The sequence below is a fragment of the Zonotrichia albicollis genome, chromosome 8 (genome assembly GCF_047830755.1).
Source record: "Zonotrichia albicollis isolate bZonAlb1 chromosome 8, bZonAlb1.hap1, whole genome shotgun sequence".
Taxonomy (NCBI): Eukaryota; Metazoa; Chordata; class Aves; order Passeriformes; family Passerellidae; genus Zonotrichia; species Zonotrichia albicollis.
The window spans coordinates 20,768,931-20,790,920 of NC_133826.1; the positions used below are offsets into that span (position 1 = coordinate 20,768,931).

The following is a 21,990-nucleotide window of genomic DNA, read 5'->3' on the forward strand; positions in this document are numbered from 1 at the left end:
TTATGGCAGAAAATATAATTGAAATGGCATATGAAAATGAAACCAGTTTATATTAGGAGTCTACCTAATACACAACTTAATTGTAATTGAGTTTGCCACAAGTTAGTGACAGCTGAATCTAAACAAATCACCTAGCTAATGTGCTGATTACACTAACCGCAGTTGTTGTCAGGGGTGGAAGATGCCATATGGCTCCTCTTCTCTGCCCAGGTCAAAATATCATTAGGAAGAAGCTTAACTACATTGACACAAATGAGGAATTAGCCAGTCTGGCTTTCCTCCAGCCTGCAGGGTGTGTGCATGTCCCAGGGTCTGGCCATTCCCAGGCACAGTGAGGGGCCTCCCAGATTTCTCCAGAATGTACTGAGTGGAGGAGTATCATGGTACTTGAGGACAAACAAAGGCAGCTGGTGCTCAGTTGCATTGCTCAGGCACAGCTTAGCTCTCCAAGCCATGTCCAGATTATGTTTGGACACTCGATGGAAGGAAAATGGAATGTAAGTGACACAGAGTGCAAAGCAGGGCAGGGGAAGGAAGGGCAAATGACGCACGAGCTGCTCCTGCACCCGGCGAGGTCGGGTTCAGCCACAGGGACGGCTTTCTGTGCAAATGAGGACACGAGCCAAAGGCCCAGGCAGGCTCTTTGGTACAAGTCTCCTAAAGTTTGTACGGCCTTTGATTTAGGGAACAGACAAAACTGTGGTATAAATCTTGCAGTGCCATGAGCAAGGTGTTACCCCTCACATTCCCTTTTGATTTCGGAATCTTGTCCATTTACAAGTACCAAATGCTAAAACCAGTCACTAACAATAACGCAGAAGCTACTGCTCCTGCAAGAGCCACAGAGCCTGCTTGCACCACCACTTTGAAATGAACTTTTAGCATGCCTGTTCTAAACTGTGTGATGCTTTTCTAGGTTGCACCAGAAGTACAGTTTATGCTATATTAAATTGTTATTAACTACAAAATGTCATCCAAAGTATAATGTTCTGCCAGTTTAAATTATATATTTTTGTTACGCTTCTTGCTTTGAAAAATACACATTTGAAATTTTAAAGCATGCCAAGTAGGCCAGATGCTGCCCTTCAGAAATAAAAATTGCCTTAACTGATTCTATGACGATTTGGGTTGTACAAGAGCCGTAAAATTTCTGGCAAACTTAAAATATCTTTCCTTGAACACTGGTCCCACTGTGCTGATCTTGCTGTCAGCAAGGGTTTGCAGATCCTCAGTTATGAAACACCTTGTCACCACTCACCCAGCAGCCTGCTCCTGCTTTGCTGTGAAGTTTGCTAAAGCACTTTGTCCAGATTTTGAACTATAGAATGTATTTTCTAATGATTTTTTAGGAAAATGGTTTTGGGCAGTCCTGTGATAAAACTCAGGGTAGCTATTCTGAAGGGTATTGCAGAAAAGGTGCATAATTCATTATGCAGAAGCTTTTAGATTATTCTAAACAATATTTACCCTTAAAAATGTCCTTGTCTAGTGCAAACTGAGGAGAGCAGCTGTTCAAAATTTATTTTTATCATCACTCTTCAATGGATATTAGACCTCTTTCCCTTTTGGGGCTTGCCACAGTGTCCCTGATGAATTTACTGCAGAGTTCTGCCTCATTCATTACGAACCACCTATTTTATCTGCCATGGGCTTCTCTGCACTGCCAGTAGCACCTCTGAGTCTAGAGCAAGCCTACTAAAGTCACTGTGGAAGCATCTAGACCCTGGTTTAGTTTCTCCATACTGCCTTCACCATGTTAAGTAGACAAAAAAAAAAAACCCCAACTTTTGGTTTGTCTTAGGATGGAGCAGAAGATTTTCACTGTCACAGGAAAAATTCTTCCAGTGGTAGAGGATTGGCAAAATCAGCTCAATGGCATCTGCTCTTTGATCCTCCCCCTATTTCAAAAGCTTATTGAGGAGATGATCATGCCAGCAGCTGGAGGACATGGAGCAGGCCTGAGAAAAACCCTTCCAGACAGTCAGAATGCTGGACTTGTGACCAACACAAGCCAAGCTAGAGTACCCTACAGGGTGCTCTAAATTATGCCTAGAGTTCTTCCAAGTCTTAATCAGAATGAAGTGCTCTTTAGGACTACTTTTCTCCCTCTTCATTTGTGATGAGCATAAACTGGAAACCAAAATACATTAATTTGCTCCACACTCTAGGTAACAATTCCTACAGTATGTTCATAAATTTAAAAACTGAATTTATTTCAAATAAGCTTCAAGAATGACAACTGAAATAAATTTTTTAACACCTTTCAGACAGAACAGAATCATAGAATGACTAAGTTTGGAAAAGACCTCCAAGACAGTTGAGGCCAACCTATTACTGAACACCACCTTGTCAACTAAACCATGGCCCTAAGTGCCACCTTCAGGAGTAGTGACTCCACCACCTGCCTGGGAAGCTCTTTCCAATGCTAACTACCCTTAAAGAGAAGAAATTCTTCCTGATGTCCAACCTGAACCTCCCCTGGCACAGTTTGAAGTAATTTTCTCATGTCCTGTTGCTGGCTGCCTGGGAGAGAGGCCAAGCCCCACCTGGCTACAGCCTCCTTTCAGGTCATCTTAAAGGCAAAATGTCTTCCCTGAGCCTCCTTTACTACAGCCTAAACACCCCCAGCTCCCTCAGCTGCTCCTCATAGGACTTAGTTTCTAGACCTTTCACCAGCTTTGTTGCCTTTCTCTGGATATGTTCCATCTCCTCAAAGTCTTTCCTGAAGTGAGGGGCCCAGAACTGGACACAGACCTTAAGTGCTTCTTGGTACTACAAGAACATTAGTCATTTGCAGCACAGAAAACTTTACAGGCTGTGGTCCTTCTAGTATGCCTCACTAATTACAAAAAGCTGATCCTCATTTGTTCATCCCTCGCATATGAAATTGTGAGAGCTGCATCAAATTAAGTTCCAAGTGTATTTTCAGTTTATGTTGAGAGATGCCACTATTTCAGCGAAAGGAGGAAAGGAATGTTGCTTTCCTTCAAGCAGTTTGAACAACAGTGCAAGGAGCTTACATCTGTTACAAGAGGAAAACCCTATCTTTATGCATTTTTGCAAAGCAGCCAGTGGCTAATGGACAGGAAGTCTTTCTGAAAGTTTTGCAAATCTACATAATGTTCCTGAGGACTGGAGTGTGCATTCAAATCACAGATTTAACCAAGAGAAGAAAAGCGGGGGCATTTGTGCAGCCAGATAGCTCACTGTTGGCTGTGTATCTGAGAAGGATCAAAATCACAAGTCTTGCCAGCTAAGAATAGCATTATTTTAAGTTTAAAATACTCTCTTTATGATGTTTCCTTTGAGTTCATAGCACATAAATCAGTGCTGCTTCCTGCCCTTCACAGGAGACCTAAGCGTTTGTAGGTGTTGTGCCGTGATAAATGTGGATATCTGTGAGTGCATGGAGTTGGTCCCTTCTCCAGAGCAATGACTCACTTGTAACCAGGATGCCTGACAGAAATCCTATAGAGGCATGAACTAATCTAAATTGCAATGACCAGAAATAAATGTGTACAGTGGTAGCTGATTAAACTACAGTTTCTTACCATGAGCTGAAGCACAGAGTTTTAGGACTGCTCTTGAGAAATGCAGCCTCTGACAGACTTTCATTGCACTTAATATTTGTGTGGTAGAGCAAATGCATCATGAGGTACTCTCCAAAACCCAGAGACCTCTGACTCAAATAAAATGATTTATACCATGATCTTCTTGTTCACCTGCAGTGCCTGTGACAATCCATGTACTTGCAGTAACATGCTGTGAACAGGAGCCAGCACCTGCACCTCAGCTCACACCAGTTCCATGGATGAGCACTCAACTTCCCACAGCAGTGCACTGCTTCTAAATGCTTTAGTGTGCAAGCTCCTTCTGAATACTGTGATTAAGAGGTCTCCAGAGGAAAATTAATATAAGAAAATTATAGAAAACCATACTTCATATTTCTTTGTCCATCTCACTGTTCACTCCAGGTACCTTCAAAAGAATTAACTATATATTTTTTTAGTGCTTTATAGGCTATACAGGAGATCATGGAGCATTAAAGTTCCTGCTTTCATATAAAATTGTTAGAAGTCAGTCACAGTGGTAATTTTCAAGGAATAGCACTTATTTGCCATGCCAGCTAAATTTAGGAGATGACTGCTATAACTCAGGCATTCCAGTTAGTTGTTTTTCTTTCTTTTTTTTTTTTTTTTTTAAGTTTATGGGGCTATTACAGCAACTTAATCTATTTGTATCTATCATTTCTCAATATGTCTCCTTCAGCCAAGCAGTCCAGAGTTTCTTTTTCTGAAACCCTTTCCACACTTCTCATCCTTTCTTTGTCACAAGGTAATCAGAGTTCTCTGAATATCAAATAGCATAAGAACAGTGGCAACAATGTCTAAAAAGTTGTGGGAGTCTGCAGGGGAAGTCAGGCAGAAAGTAATATCACACTCTGCGTCGGCACTTAATGATGCATCATTTCCATAAACTTACTGAAGATGGGGGTTTAACTGGTTGATTCCCAAGTGAGCATTTTCTATGCTGTCACTGTAAAAATATTTATACAATGGTATTATTTAGGGTAACATGTATTTATGAGCCCTTCTTGTGCTAACTGCATGCTGTCCAAACATCTGGGTGATTCCCTACCCCAAATGCAAGCTCTCATTCTGTGGACAAGTTTTGAAGTCCAGGGAAGTAAGGAATCCACACTAGTCAGCATGAAAGATACTAGTTGCAACACAGCACACAATTAATATTTAGTACCATATTTCCAGTTGCTGAAAAAGAGGGGGAGGGCCCTTTAAGGAGATTAATTATCTCATTTTACTGAGTTTTATGGAGAACTCCTCTCAAGTGTGAAAAACAGCATGGAAGAAAATACAAGGGTTCCTCTGTGATAAAAAAAAAGTGTAAGTAAAAAACAAACAGGTAAGGAGTAAAGGCTCTTATCATCAAGCAGTGCTATGAGGGCAGCACTGACTGACTGATACCAAACTGGAGGTGATGAGTGTGGCAGGAACAGGCAGTGAAAGGTTTCAAAAGTGAGCGCAAACGGCTGATGGCAGATGAGATACAGGAGTAGCTGGTGCTGAAGTGCAACAAGAGCATGCAATGAGCTAGAAAAACAGTCTTAGCAGAAGCATTCTGGATTTCTGGATGGTTATCAATAGACCTAGATTGCATTTGTCAAGGCCAGAAGAAAGGTTGTTGCTGCAATCAAAACACAGTATAGGAAGGGCCTCAAAGAGAGTTTAACTAGGAAGATGGACAGGAAAGACTATCACAGTGATATGATAGCGATGTAGCATGGAAGCTATGAATCATCTGGCAGAGCCAGTCCACTGTCAGCAAGGCCAATTAGCCCATGATGAGCACTGCACTGCCAAAGCAACGCGTCTGCTACCCAAGCTATCAGGATTTTTGTTATCACAAGAACATCTAAACAACAGATTTATAGCTAGCTCAGTTCTCTGCTCTGTGCAACTAAATACAGTGGAAACATATTTAGCCTAAGTGTGACTTTCCAAATTAATCCACCTGACAGGCAGGAGGTACAGCAGATCCTGTTTGCTTTAAGTCATTCTTTGCAGAATGTTTCCTGCAATCACAGTTTCCCTTCCCTGCAGTCCTGCTTTTGACTCACAGTTCTCAACTTCAGTCACTTACAGCCTCTCCTCTTGCTGATCAGTTGCCCTACAGCAACCTCATTTCCTCCCCCAGCCCCTCAGGTTTAAAACCAAGGGTCCAGTTCTGCATTGTCTTCCATGCCAGTGCAAACAGAGTTTGTCCGGACAGATACTCAGCATGACGTGCACTGGAAGGAGCAACATGCTCAAAGGAACAGACATCTTCTGGACCTGGCTTTTTGCTATATTCCTCCTAAGCAGCAAATTGTAATGTCTCTTTCCTCAACATGCCAGGTTTGCCATGGCTTTATTCAGGGCAGTTAAGCATATGGAGATTTCAGATGCCTGCTTCCCAAGGGATATACTGGTCATTCCAAGACACACCCATCTTAGAGTTATTTGGCTGCGCTGGTACATCATAGGCCCAAACAATTCAATGCATTTACACTAAACAATGTTGTGTACCTAATAATACTTGTGAGCTTTCTAGCCATGTTAAATGATAAACACAGCCATTCTGGAGAGGGGAAGACATGGAATCCAAAATGCTGCTAAAAATGGTGTCAAAAAACCTTGAAAATTCATGCTGTGCTGCTTTGAATCTGATTACTATCAGTATATTGGGTTTTGTTTTTTTTCTGCATGACAAAGATACAAATATCATCATTAAAAGTATTTTGTATACTTGGACTGACATTTTCCCAGTTATTAATTTGGTACCTTCCAGATGTTAAGCCTTTGAAGCAAAAAATTAAAACAAGTGTAATGTGCTTGATGGCATAAAATAAGACCTAGCTAAACATCTGTATGAACATGCTATCAAACAGTATCAGTCAGTGAGTTTCTAAGAAACTACAACTACATTTACTATGAAGTACCTGTCCATAGAATGAGAAATTTAATGACTGAGACACCAATAAAATTTAGAGGTGAGCTTCAAGCATTCCTCAGCAGCTCAGAAGGTTTGTGTTTTTATTGCTAGGGCCCATGGAAAATGTTCTGGTCAGCATTAGCCATGCCAGAGGCCATCATTGTATTCATCAGCAGTGCTGTGGAACACTGCAGATCCTGGCTACTGCCCAAGCGCTGGTCCTACACCAACCCAAACTCCCAGGCAGTGAAGCTTGAGGATTGATAGAAATGTCAATACTGTATTGCTGTGACTGCACTATTCCTGCACATTTTGGATTCTGCTTCCCCCACTATTTACTCTGCGTCCTTAATTTGTCCCGATTTCATCCACTAAAACCATTACAACCTCTAAAGCAATTGCTTTCTTTACAAATTCACAGACTAATGCAGGAAAGGAGTGAAAGACTTCAGCTCTAGAAGGGTTACCTGTTGTGTCTGAGTAATTGTGAGTTTTAGGGAACACTTGATTTCTATGCAGAATTTGTATTTAGGGTTTTATCTCAATTTTGTCTGCTTTAGACCAGCATAACCATGACTTCCCTAGAGTGATATGAAAGAAGGAACATACAAGGTATCTTTGCTTAAGCTTTGCTTGTCAGGCTGTGCTTGACAAGTCAGTGGTTCGTGTCCCCAAAGAATGGAAGCAAACCTGTTCCTGCCTCAAAAAAAAAAAAAAAAAAAAAGGGGGGGGGGAGAGAGACCTCTGCTCCTTTCATTTTTCTGCAGAGCTGGCATTTCACCACAATTAGTGGTATGTTTATAAAAGTCATTATAAAAAGTGTTGTTTTCAGCAGAACAAATGCAAGGGTCTCACTCATCAATTTTAAATGAGACTAGCAGGACTGCAAGGTCAAAAGTATGAGCTTATGCTGTTGCTGCTTTCAAAATGCCAAGATGGATTTTCACCATAACTCTACTTCACTCCAGAGAAAAGCCTCCTCCATTATCTTTTTAAATTAAAATGGACACCTAAAAGCTAAGTTTTATGAATTAAGAGAAGGCAATTTGCACTGTGGCTTGATTTGGAAAAATTATAATTGTTGGGAAGTATTTTTCCCAGTACACTTCCTGTCTCTAATTAAATCCATGGAAATGCCTCATTTTTTGGTTATTGCCAAAGTGTGTTTCAAACTCATATAGAAATGCGCAATTGTAATTTCATTGGAATTGCATTTCTCCAGGCTATACAGGTGCAATGAAAGAAGAGGGAAAATTAATTAAAACCGTGGACATGTTTATACCCACCAGGTGTCATAAAAGGTAGTGGCTCAGACATTTTTCAAGTAATTAAGCAGACAGTTCTGCTTTTTCTGATGAGTTATTGCCCTTCCCTCTTTAATCTGTGTAAGAGATTTCATCGCAGAGCCATTGTCAGGTGATGGGATTGCTCTTTACAGTCAGCATCCCCCTCACAGTGCCGCTCGTTAATCGCAATCACATCATCGCTGCAGAGCGGCACTGACACGCCACCGGCACGTTTCCAAAGGCAGCCTCCCTGTGCCAAGCTCTGCCCACCATTTAGGCTAAAAAGGGGTAACACAATTTTCATTTTAACCATATTTGGATTAAATAGCTCGAGTGTTCATTCAGGGCATAGCACATCTTCTGAACATAAAGCACTGTTCTCCTCAGTGAGGGCAGCATTTAATCAGATTCATATGTGTTGGTGGTGTTTGTGTTATCGAGTTTTTTCATTCTATTTCTATTTTGTCAGGAGTTTTTCTTCTAACCATGTTGAGATAATCACTGGTTTTCCTGAGGATGTGCAAATTGGCACGGTCACATCCTCAGGCCATATTGTACATAAGACTGTAATGATGGCATTTTCTAAGTTTTTAATGTAAGTTAGGACCAGAATTTTGTACATTTTCTTTCTCTGCTTTGGCAGTGGATATAAATACACCTCTTGGCTCCTCTCTTTGGGCTTCCAGTAGAAAAACACAACCTCCGCATCCTGCTTGTATCCTGTGTACACAGCTCTGCCTAGGGGAGGAGCAGATGCTCTCTGGGCACAGGCACAACCCCACATCTCTGGTAGGAGAGCAGGGCCAGCCTGGTTCGGCCAACCTGGACAGAGAAGGTGACCCCTGGGACAAACAGCGCTGCCACTGCCCCTCCTGCAGGGCGGTGCAAGAGCCCTGCTAACCCTGCGCTCCCCTTGGCTCTGCTCAGCATCATAAACAGCCACAGCTGCTCTGCACCTCCAGTACCATCCCCAGCACGTGAAAGCTGTTTTCCATCCCACAGCCAAGGGAACAGGCTAGAGCCTGCATTCTACAGCAAGCTTTGCATTGTCCCTCCCAGTCCTGCAGCACTGATGCAGACAGACAACCAAGTCCACCATGCCTTCTCAGGAAAAGTGGTCATTTCTTATTTTTGTTTCCTTTTTCAGTTGGTTTGTATTCTGCAGTTGCTATTAAGTATTTTCTAATGGGCATTTTAAATTTTTTTTTAATATTGCAAGAAAAAGAGTTCGTGTGTAGATTATCCTGTATTCGACAATGTGGAACATGCTAACTACGTTCACTTGCAAATACCCATAACAATGGACATACTTAGAGCAAAAATACATCAGAATGACAATACTCACTGCCTATTTCCATTTAGAGTTGGTGCCTTCCCTGAGCTTGTTTTTTATTTAATGCTCTGTCTTTATTAACTTTTATCATTTTAATTAAATTACTTTTCATAATATAATATTCTCCTGCTTTCAACATTATCCCTTACAAGGTCATCTCTGATACATGACTAATGCATTTGACTAAAATGCACAAATAAAATATGATAGTCACATTAAAGCCTATGGGACTGTGCTGAGAATAACAACACAGTCCAAGCTTTTAACAATTTTTTTTAAAAATACAGTAAAACCTTGGAGATGAAGGATAAAGTCATACACTTCTAGCACCAAATTCAACTTGTGTATACTTTGTACCTGCTGTTCTGGGGCTGAATTTGACCTTTTGAGGGTTGAAGATGGGGTTTGAAGCAGTTGGTTGTTGGTTTTTTTCTTTTCAGGTTTTAAATAGCCATTTTATTCTATTTCAGTACTGCTTCTGCTACAACCAACATAAGTCCAGAATCTACCTTGACCTAAATGGTGCTGATGCGTTTCTGCATCACATTTTTCACCTTCTTTGCATTGCCCAGGCATTCAGTTAAACATCATAGGATTAAGCTCCATCAGTAATTAATTAAAAATATATTGCCTGTTCCACTGATTTACCTCATTTCATTAGGTTAAATAACAAATAGATCCCCTCATTTAGTACTTTTGTGCAAGTCACACTGTTCTCCCTAAACATGCTCTCATTTTTTCTCCTGTGGCAGTCAGTCCAGACATTTAATTTCTATCACATGATCTTGAGTCTTTTCTATTTCTGCAATGTCCTGTGTCAGGTGAGGCAAACAAAATTATATTTTAAGAGAGGGTACAACAATGATTTATGGAGTGACATCTCAGTATTTCCAGTGTTTTTATCCTATTCTTTTTGCATCTTAATGTTACGACATTTTTTTCCCATGGAAGTTTCTGCTTCATACACACAGTGCTGTCTTAAGTTCTTTTATAGACATGAAAGAACTTTGGTTTACCACAGAAAATACTTTACAAAACGTTCAGTAGGCACCAAACCCCTCAGAGCTTAAGGTAAGATACTTTGAAATCAGCATTAAGCAAAATACAACGTGAAGATTCTCAAATTTATCAAGGAAGAAACTTTTCTGGGAAGTTTCTGACAATTGATATTTTCCATCACTTATTGGAGGGGTTGTATGCTTTTAATTTCTTGGAAAACAGTTTGCATGGCAGCCAGGTGCTTTCAGAGCATCTGACACCAAGTGCAGTTTCTTAGCTCTTTTGTGAAGTAGGGTAACCTTGGATTAATAGAGAGTCCTTTTTTACGTCAACTTATTTAAAGTCCCTCACTAACAAGGCATTAAACACATATTGCTTGAAGGATTTTTTTCTTTCACAGTACATATCAAATTTTAAATTAGGAAAGAAAGAGCTATTCTGGTGGTGGATACTCCAGCACCTTGGACACACTACTGCAGCTGCCCCAGGCTTGCCTTTTGTGTTTCCTGAAGTGCTGCAGCTTTCCCTGGTGAGCCAAGAGGGCTCTGCACACAACCTCACAAGCCTTGAGCTTTGAGAACTTGAGAACCAACATTACTGCACAACTGAGACACAGCACTGCCACTGAGGAGCTCCAGAGCACATCCATGGCAGTAGCACCAGCGCCAGCAGAGACTCAACATCAGTCAATCCATTTCTTTCCTGCCAGCATCGTCCTCTGACAATCACCACTTGCTGAGAGCCCTTCCAGCCAGAACAGACACAGTAACACACAGCAGAGGTTAGCACACAACACTTTCAATAGGTAACCACAGCATAAAAAGTAATGTTACTGGCTGCCCATGAAACACTATCCATTAAAAAAAAAAAAAAAAGCTGAATAAAAACCTCAAGTCCTATTCAAGTAATTTGAAACTTACCTTGCTCAGGACTGACTAGAAGCCATCAGAGCCTTCCAGACAGTACCAGTATCTACTGACTGCCCTTGACATGCCTACTTAAGCTCTTAGTTAACAACCACCATTACCAACCTTAATTGGGTACATTTGTGGAGGTTTTCAAACAGAAGAATCATTCATGCCTAATTATCACCTTGCTTCTGAAAGTTGAGTCCATGGTGAGGCAAAGTTTTCATCATGACTCTCAAAAGAAGTCAACCTAAAAAAATGAAAAAATGGAATTGAAAAAAAATAAATGCATGTTACAATACTCACACTTTAATTAATTGGGAGTGGAGCACTCCATCAGCACTGTATTTTTATATGATGAAAATATATTCGTGCACTGCATTTTTAGACATATTTTTAGAAGTAATAGTCTAGTGTGGAGATTACACAGGATTTGAAGAATGCCTCTTTTTAGAAAGATAATACTCCTTTTAAAATGTGAAACTGGAAGCAGAATGGTAGCACCTGAGAAAGATGTAGGTGGATAAAACTTCAATAAATAAATCAAGCAGAGCAAATCCACTGTCATCCTTGGATATCTGGAGTGTGTTCTGATGCTTTCTCAACAGAGGAAACTTTATTTTAAAAAAAGTATTAATTTTATAGAAAAGTTGTATGATCAAAAATCCAAACCTCTAAATAAGTAGGTAGCTTGGAATAAGACACTGAAGCTTAACATTCAGTCAAGCTAACCAAATCATGCTGTTTGTACCTGTCCTCATCCCACTCTTTCCCTAGCCCACATACATGTGTTTTTCTAGGTATGGGATCACTGAATTTTTATATAGCATGTAGGCAGTTATGTATGTCATTACCAGTGTGGCAGAAATGAGTTAGTTCTGATAACTAAACTTTTCCAGTGCAATTTGCTAAGTGAGAAAAAAAGAAAACAGAAAATAATTGTAACCTGTCTGTGACTAAATGTGACAAAGCTGAGCTGTGCCAGCAGGGTCTGGAAAGCTGCAGTATGAATGGGTGTACATGTCCTGTCTTCTCTTGTCTTGGCACCACAGTCCTCTCTTGTTGCTGATAAAAGTCCGACTGGCTCCATCACTTCCAGGAGTGGAGACTGAAGCTAGACACACATTTCAATAAAGCAGATGCTAATCTAGTGAAGCATCTGGAAGAAAGGTGGTAATCTTATTTGTCATTATTGTTCTCTCTATGGGCCACCATCTCTGAAGGTTTTCTAGTTTCACAGAGTCTCATGTTCCAAGTGTCTTTTAATCCTCATTCAACAAGTGCACCACATGGCTGAAGATAGATTGTCCTGTGCTGCAGTGTCCTCCTCTGCCTGCTGGGGTTGTTGCCCATTTTCCCTCAGCAGAGGCCACAGATGACTCCCCCTCTGCTTCAGCCCTGAGGTCTCCTGGTTTAGCTCTAAACCGCAGCCAGCAGGGCAGTCAGCAGAGCTGATGAATCCTGTGCTGACATGAACAGCCAGTCTCAGCTGCCAACTGCTGTGGGTCTGTGACCTCTAGGGAGGGGCCATGAATTCATCTCTCAGCCTGAGTCACTGGGGAGCAGATGTCAAAGCCCTCTGTGAGCTGGAAGTGTCATCATGTCTGAGCCCAGCAGCACTTCATGTCTCTTGGTTTTGGATGGGTGCATTTATCTAAACAAAGCCCTTCTCTGGGTTTTTTTTTTTGTGTGTTTGTTTGCCTTTTGGAAACAGAGGGAGGGTTCAAATTCCTTCAGTACCAGTTCTCCACTGTATCCAATACTAGTTACAAGCAGAGTAACCAAGGAATAGTAAACTTGTGCTTTCTTATACCAAGTTCTCACCCTCACTTTTTTATCTTGGCCTTATGGGAATATCCCAGCTAGTCCTCTCAGATATGGCCACATGGAGTCATAGGTCTTTTTGTTTCCTTTTCCTGGTTTCTTCCTGTTGATTTAAATCCATACACAGCCGTAAATTACTGGAAGCTGTAGTCCTGCCTGTTCCACCCATGGCAAAACATAGTGTCTCACTAGCTGCAGAAACAACTCCCCATCTTTCTTCTGGACATCTTGCAAACCTTTGCCAGAACTGGTTTGTGCCCCAGTCTCCTGCCAAGTCTCTTTCACATTCAGGTGATGACTTAATGTTTGTTCTTCAAGAGGACCAAAGGCTGTCCGTGAGTCCTTGTTTTCTGGAGCACTATAAGTTTCCTAATGCAGCTTGGGAGGTTATTGAAGAGGCCTTGGCCATGTACCGTAGGCACCCATCATCACGGTCCTTTCAGTTGTGGTCTGACACATGATGTCTGTCAGGAACATACAAAGAAACACCTTTCTTAGAACCCAGGAGTTCCAACACGTGCATAATTTCCCATTGTACAGCCAGCATTGCAGCCAGATAGTATTGTGCTTTACATAAATCAGAAAGTTGCATTTTCAAGGAATACAGTAAAAAGCCTTTTCACTTAGAGAAAAACTATCACACCTCATCTCTATCAGGTTGGTCTTTTCCTATCTTTCTCCTTAAAATGGGTGTTTCTAAGGGTGGTGGTAGAGCCTTGTACTCACAGGGAGGCCCAGGCTCTGTCACCTGGGGAGGCTGAGCTGTGATTACACAGCCTCACTGTGCCAGCCTCACCGTGCCATTATTTACTTAAGACAGGCAACACAAGGAAATGTTTCCTTCTTCATTTTCTACTCATTTTCTCACTACTTCTACCTAAACCAGATTTTTGCCCTAAAGGATTCATGCCTGGCTTTGTGGGTATAGAGTATACTCATACAGCTGTTTTAGGGTTGCATTCTTCAATATTTCAGAAACCCTGCTTTAGTCTGGCAGCTTCTGTTGAACTTCATCAGTGAGCAGGCCAGAAGTCCGGCCTAAGGGGTTTGTGTGCTCATTTGTATTAAAGCCATCAGTATTCGGGCAACTCAGGATGACTGTGATTGGAAGTTCAAAAATACAATGATCCTTTGTGTCTAGTGCATGTTATGCAGGAGAATATTTAAATCAATAATGATGCTATCAGAGCTGGAAATCAAATGCAAAATAATTCCCTGTGCTTCCCATGTATAACGACATTTGCTCTTTTGATGAATTGCTAATGTATTCTTGGACAGAAGAGCTGGCATCCCAGCCAGCTTCACTATATAAATGGCAGGATGGAAAGAGCAGGATTGTATTTACTACTATTTACTGCTGACAAAATACACACTTTTCAATGTATCTCTCTGCTGTGAGTTACTCTTGTTCTGAAAAGGGAACATCTAAACAAGCTTCAAGACTAGTCTTACAATAAATGACTATTTTCTTCAAGGAGATGTTTGTTTTGAAGCGACAGTACCAAATTGAAACATTATCTTTTTAAATAGGCAGAAATTATTTCAGCTGTGATGCCTGCCTAACGCTCCCAGCAATTTTCCTCACTCTTACTGTCGAGCATTTTTTTCCCCTGTGTTCTTTTCTCATGTGTTTGTTTCTGACACCCTGTGCAAGAGAAGCAGCCTGACCTAACCTGTGGCAAACCACAATGATATGAACTAAATCCACAGTGCTGTCCAGTGGAGGGATGATGAAGGGATGAGAAAGCAGAGGGAAAAAATCCTCTATTATTTTCATTTTATGCTGGTGGTAATTTGGGGGGTTTCATCTTTCACAATAATCGGCTAAAACTCAGATGATCAAGCAAAGATAAATCTGAGAGCTGTTTTGCTTCTTTGTTTAATAATGTCACTGTAAGGTTAAAAAGGCAATGATTTTGAGTTTAATTACCCTGAATTATTAGTTTTGTGAGCATTTAAAAAAAACAGTGGTTTAGAGGTTTTTTTCTAGACATACTGCTGTGCATAATTCCTTTCCATAGTGGATTCATAAAGATTTTCAAAGCATGAAGTATTTCTGATTCCCAGAGGACTCTGGTTGAAAGATGACAGCTATAAGACTGTATAGAAAACTTTATATTTGTATGGGCTTTAGTAATTTTTAGATTGGTTGATGCTCTGTACCTGTAATATTTAGGTATTTTACAAGCATAACTCTTCAGGTGTCAGTGCAATTGTATGATTTGTATCTGCAGTCCAAGACAATCTGCATTAATCCTGCTCTGGTTGCCTTTGCTGTTTCTGCTGACTGCCTCCAAATTCCACAGACCATGCTTAAAAATCCTCAACGCTGATACACAGTTCTCAAAACTTCTCACAAAAGGTGTGAGACTGTCAGAGAAGAACAAATGAAAAGTTTTCATCTTCACAACCATCAGAGCCTTCTACTTGACCAGCAGGCAGAAAAGCAGAGTGCATGCCCCAGCCAGCCCCATGCCAGCCGTGCCACAGCCAGATTTTCTTCCTATCATTTCTTTTGGATACCACAGTCAAGGGAATGCATGGAAGTTAGGTGATTCCTTCTTTTGCTTCCCTGCTTGCTCCATTGCTCCATAGTCCTGCATGCACAGGATCAGGCTCTTTGCTTATGTAAATCACTCAGCTCAAAATATCCCCAAGTTGTGTGTCCTCGTTGCAGACTGCAGCACGCACCGTGCTGCTCTCCCAGCATAGAACAGTTTATAGCCAGTTTACTCCCTAACAGAGCAAGTGCAAATTTTATCAGGGTGATGGATTATGTAAGAAAACACATTTCCCCCACTGATTCATTGTTTCAAAGGACCCATTAAAATCTCTCCCATTTTCTGTAGCATTTCCCTAAAAGTCCTATCACTGTTTCTGGGACTTTTTGAGGAAAAAATAAAACTGTGATTATTTCTTCTTTTTTTTCAGATCTGAAAAAAGAATAATTTCACAGCTGTTGGCAAGAGGTTTAGAGTGTACAATGCTTAGCACAGGCTGCTTCTGTAGCCTTGTTTGCTTGTACACTGTCCTGCATGTTTCTCCAGTTCTCATTGCAGGGCCTGGAGAATCCAGGAAAACTCTCTGGGAGGAAAGCAGCTTGATGTCAAAGCAGCTTTGCTGATAAGATTCAGTCTGGCTCACTGCTGGCACTGATAAAGCTTTAGGTGGATAGTAAATAATAGATCTGTTTGCACTGTATGTTTTAGCTGCTGCTGCCCTTATGAGGAACATGATCCTACTGGCTTTTTGTAATGAAGCGTGTCTTAAAAAAGTCTATTGTAGAAGAATTTCATTGGTCTCCATTTCAGGTGTTTAAACATTATTTGGGCTATTCTTTTAAAAGGACGTCTAAATACCTGAGGCTTTAGATTATCACAGGTCTGTGATACACACAGGCATTCACACACTCAGAGCATTAAGCCCCCTTAGACATAATTTTATCTCTGAACAGAGGAGCTTGAGAGAGTGGGGATGGAGAGCAGCCCTGCTCACTGTGCTCCTGTCTGTGGCAGGTGGTGAGGGCAGGCTCCTGCCTGTGCAAGCGAGCACACAGCCCCCCAAGCCCCATGGAATCCATGGTGACCATGCCTCAGGAGGTTTAACCTATTTCTGAGCAGTCACTCGAACTGCACAGACAACATTTCTCTGACTGTGCCTGACATGGGTGCCTTTGCTGACTGTCTCTTCGCTGATCATCAGTGTCATTCTCCATGGCAGGTTTAAACATGAAACCAAACCCTGGTGTAAACCCTCTCACCCTCCTGAGAGGCAGATGAAGAAGCTGCCAACTGTTTGGTGCCAACTGCTGTGGGCATCAAGCCGCTCACTGTATCTTCCCCAGAAATGCAGGCACGCATTTAAAATACCCAGCCACTCTCACTGGAGACTGAATCAGTCAAACATTAGATATTCATCTTTCATTCCTGTCTATTGCTACTAATTAATAGCCAAGGTCTTTAGCATGCATCATATCTCATTGCACATCATAGCTGTAACTAAGTTAAAAACACAAAGTCCCTTAGAACTAAGAGACTTTATAGATCTTAAGTTTATGCAATGTTGCCTTTTGCACAGTAATTCTTATTCTTCAGCTGATTACATCCATGCTGTACTCCCATTTGCACCAGTTAAATCCAGACTAACATCAGTAGCTTTAGCAGTATTGGTACAAGTTTGCTCTTATTTTCTCTATCTATTAGTATTTTTCAACTCCTACCGTAGCAAGGGTTATCAAAATCTGAGCCTCAGGAAAGATGGAGTGATGTGAGAGCAGGGGATGAGACGGGTTGAGCACTGTGCTTCCTCTCATTCCTCCTGCACCTTACCCCTAGCCCAGGATTGGTACTAAAGCTCTCCATTGATGCCATGTCTAGGGAAAGGAACTCGTGTTTTAGTTAGTGAGGTTTCTCACTAATTTCCATTATTTAATAAACCAGTTCTAGTTGAGAAATTTGCAGGGAAAAAACCCTCAAAAAACTAGATTATTTGAATATCTCTTCCATTATGCAGAACTACAGAGAAGACTGCACGGCCAAAGAAAGCTTGAAAAAATACTTCCAGTTTTATCACCTTCTTTCTTACCTTTCTCTTTAAAAGCCCAGCAGAATATTCATTTGAAATGCTGATCCATCTGAACTTTAAGTTGACATCTGCATGAATTTGTTACCTGTGGTTTTGGGTTAGCTTCTTGGCTGCTGAATATACTTTAACACTTTTAATCTTTTATTTTTCTAGCCTTTTTCCACTTGCTAGATTTCAACATTTTTGCAATAGCACATAGAGGCACCATTTTTTTTCTGTTATCATGCAGGAATGCAGAGAAGAAAAGGAAAAGAAGGAAAAAAAAAGAAAAAGAAACTTGAGCAAAAGAGCAAGCACCATTATTTTTTGAACAGGCAGCTGCTTCTGACAATTCACCTAAGGTAGTTTTCTTTTTCTCTGTAGGACTTGAATGTATTCCTCTCAAGACTTTGGTATTGATCCTTCTTCTTTTCAGAGTTCCTGACCTTCCTCCTTTGCCGTCTCAGCCCAGCTGGTATGCTTTCATACAGCTTGGTTAGCTTCTCAGCACTTGCATTTTACATTTCAGCAGGGATACCCGTAACATATTTCATCTACTCATGTATACCTGAGCAGCTGTACTGGTGAGAGATAGTCTGTAGATCTGGTTTATTTGGTTTTTAATAGCCGATGTTATCTATTGAAATAAAACCTCAGGTTTATTATTCTCAACTATGAAAATCTCACAGATAGAAGTCATGGTCTGTCTAGAACTGCCAGTCCTTTTCTGTATCCCACTTTCTTTTTTCTTTCCTCCTCCAAAAACCTGAAACAATTAAAAGTGTTTTGTGTCAACATTTTTAAAAAGTTGTATTTGCTAGATACAGAAATCATTGTTGGTAGAAATTTTCTTCTGCGTGAAATTTACAGTTTTTCAGTTTGCTCCTCATGCTCCTTCTTTGTGAGTAAGCGAGGTTATTATTAACAATTAATTTTCTTCTTGACATGTAATTGCTCAATAGTTACCTGTCAGACTTTTTCATCCTTTGGTCAGCCCTACCTTTTCATGGACCTGGTACAATAGCTTAACACACAGTTAAATTTAGGTGATGGAAATGATTCACAAGACAATTTCAGTGTCATTTGAGAAAGATGCCATGATGAGCATTTCTCACCAGTCCCTAGCGAGCATCCACCCAATCTCACCTAGTGAGCTACCACTAGAAGAAGTACAAGGAATTACTTTTTTTTAACCCCGCATCATTTTGGAATGACAGCCAAACTAAACAGATAAACAGTGAATATATAAATTAACAAATCCCATCTTTACATGTCTGATAGTGAAAATCAGTAAGGATTACCTGTATTTGTCAAGGAGAAATTTCTTTTTGGTGGCATTTCTTTAGGCATTTCCTAGGTTAATTATAGTAGGTGGATTTAAAAAGAGAAAATTTGTGTAAAAGAAAAGATTGTTAGAGGTGTCTGTTAGAAGATGCATTATGCTAATCCTTAGGGAAATGCTTTTGCTTTTATTTAAAAACACTTCTGCTGTGCTGCCCTGGAAACATTACTGTGCACAACGGCCTCCAGCCTGCTCACTGGGGCCTGAAACCTGCCCACCTGCTTCTAATGCCCAATGCTGATGCCAGGTGAAGAAGAAACACATTCATTTTGTAGACTCCTGATGTGTTACTTACTAATTCAGATTAAAAAATGTATTGTCTCAGAAAAATTGCATTACTGTCTTTAACTGGACTGAGCAAGATGGCACTAGGCTGACTTACACTGGCTGAAGATCAGCCTGCAATTTTCAAATTACATGTCCTCCTAATTAATAAAGGAGAGCTTACACTGCCTAATTTGAACCTGTGCCAAACACTTCTCTTTCTCCACCACTTATTGCTCACAGCCCTCGTTCGATTGCTTGTCTGAGGCTTTGTGGTTAAAGGACTGGGTTTGCTGTGTGGTTTGTGCTATAGGTTTGATGGCTTGGGGTTTTTTGGTTTCTGAGTGTATTATATCCTTCCTGTTCTGCTTTGACATTGACATTGTGTTTTGCCTTACTCTGAACATGTAAGAACAGACAACCTGATCTGCATGCACCCCTTGTGTCACATTCCCCTCCTGAAATTAGTATTCAAAACAGCCCAATGTGTTTGTATTGCATATAACAGACTATTTGTGAAAGCCAAAAACATGAGTACAGTATGACCACCATTTCAGGCTGACTGTATTCATTGCCATTCAGGTCACAGCTTAGATTAATTATTGCATTTGTGTAGGATGCTCATTAGGAGATTTCCTGATTGTTGTTCCAAAGATTGATTACTTGTTGCATTTACCTTGTGGCTTCTGTGGGGAAAACATCTTTAAGGCTTCAACGTTTGCAAACATACTGAGGCAAGGCAGGGCCCCTGAGAAGTGAGGATACCTGCACCTGCCACATCAAGAAGCCATGACATACATCTGCATTAATGTATGTAATAATGTAGTAGCAGTAATTTATGTAAACCAGGTTAGAAAGCAGAAGATGTATAAAACAAGCATTTACTTTAAAATGCCTCAGTGTAGAGATAGCAACATGGCCCTCAGTAGTGATGTACCTCTCATAATTGAAGTAAGAGAAAAGAAATTTAAAAACTTACAGGAAAATGACAACTGGCAGATTTGTTTAGATGAGACAAATGGTTTGCAAAAGAGCCCACCCGAATCCTGGCTGTAGCTGGCACGCAATTTGCAAAGATCCCAGTTTCTAGGCCTTGAATCTCATCATTTGGCAACAGAGTGACCCAGGCTTTGCAGGCAAATGCAATTACTTGCATGATGTTTCTCCTAGAAATTGGCTGGTTTGAGGCAGAAGTAGGAATATGAAGCTTCCTGCAGAAAAAACACAATGTTCCAATTAGTATCGAAATGATTTTACAGGTATTTTTAGGAACACTAGCTTTAATGGAATTCAAAAATATGTTCAAGTCAAATTAGGAGACATCCTTGAGTCTGGCTAAGGATAAAGGCAGGAACCATTAGGTTTTCATTTATCTCCTGTACCTCTCCTGAAATATGTTTATTAACCAGATAGACTCACAGGTCATATTTCCTGCTGATCATCTTTTCTTGTCCAAACACATGATCACATACTGCTGTTTGCAGCAATAAAATTATGAGGTACTGAAAAGAAGACAAAAAGTAAAACATTCAGCAATCGTACATGCTCTAAATAGGTTTTTAAAATTGCCTTGCCAAGCAATGCTTAAAAAATAGGAATAATCTATAAGGCTGTATATAACTTTGCAGCAGACATGAAGTTTGTCTTTGTTCATTCATATAATTCACTTTAATTGTAGGCTAATAAAGCAGAAAAAAAAATTTTTAAACTTAAAAATAATCACTAGAGCCTGATAAAAGATCTTAGCAAGCATTTAAGATGGTAGTGTTGCCAATAGCGGCTTTGTTTCCTAATTGTTTTCCTGGTGGAGCCAGTAGCAGCCACAGTCAGAAAGGGTTCAGAGGACCCTTTTCCTTTTAGCTGCTATAATGAGATAAACTGTCAAGTAAAGGGTAGTAGATGTGGTGATGATGGATGTGACACAGTAACACCAAACAGATAGTTAAGGAGTTTTTGACTTGCTGCTAAATCTCTGCAACCGGCAGACAAAATGCTGTGCTGCAATACCTCTCCATGCAGTGGTCAGTGCAGACTCTCACACTGGTCCATTCAATAACTCAATTAGTGTTAAGCTGTGACCTCTTTCCCTCATCTGAAAAAAAAATATTTTAGAAGCACGTTAAGAAGTAGACGTATTTGTCAAACACTGTAGGAGACTCACCTGCAAGAGTTGCCTAATGCTGGAGGAATGTGGTGTCAGTGAACCAGAGCAGCAGTTTATTTTTCAGTATAAATCTTCCTTCATGCATTTGCTGTGTCTCATGCTTTTCCTTCTGTCATGCATTTAGTTTCAAAAATGGCATGTTAAGTAAAATTACTTAACATCGCAAGCCATAAAAATAAATTATGGTTTAGTTCCATTAGAAGCCCACTTTTCTTCACAAGCATATACTCTTCGTAAGAGCATCTTTAGACTATTGGGGAAAAAGGGAAAAAATACAACTTTACAAAGTTGCACTTCTGGCACTTCTACATGAGAAGTTCTTGTGCTGGTCTTTACCATTTGTTTTGTCATTTAGCATAATGTCTATTATTTAGCATAATCTGACTAAGATAGAGGAGCAAAAGGAAATCAGGCAGTAGGGAAAATTACCTAATGATAGCCCACTTTTTTGTAATCTAGCCCTTTAACATCCCATTTTCTTTACCCATCTTAAGACAGCAACCTTTTATTTCCTTTTGCTTTTCTTCTTGTGTACAAAATTCCTCCACTGCCTTCAGACTGGACACTCAATTGTTTGCCTCATAGCCAGCAAAATGAAGGTGTAATTTTTATATGCATGAATGTAGTTCAGCAGTTTAGAGTGTGTTACCACAGATTTAAAGAAAAAAAGGGCAGGAATGCCTGCCCATGGGAAGAAGCAAGTGAATTCCTTGTTTTGCATTGCTTGTGTGCATGGCTTTCACCTTCCCCATAAACTTTTATCTCAACCCACAAATTTTCTGGCTTTTACCCTTCCAACTCTCCCCCCAGTCTTCTGC

The 21,990-nt window shown here is 40.5% G+C and overlaps 1 protein-coding gene and 1 long non-coding RNA gene across 13 annotated transcripts in view; one reads left to right on the plus strand and one right to left on the minus strand.

The window, feature by feature from the left end:
- NTNG1 (netrin G1) overlaps positions 1–21,990 on the plus strand; it is a 147,457-nt gene that overhangs the window by 22,653 nt on the left and 102,814 nt on the right. The gene's annotated exons all lie outside the window — the stretch shown is intronic.
- LOC141729856 (uncharacterized) lies at positions 11,138–17,715 on the minus strand. The gene is made up of 3 exons (XR_012581380.1): positions 17,424–17,715; positions 11,962–13,303; positions 11,138–11,265 (listed from the first exon to the last, which is right to left on the minus strand). It is a non-coding gene; the product is annotated as an uncharacterized LOC141729856 (long non-coding RNA).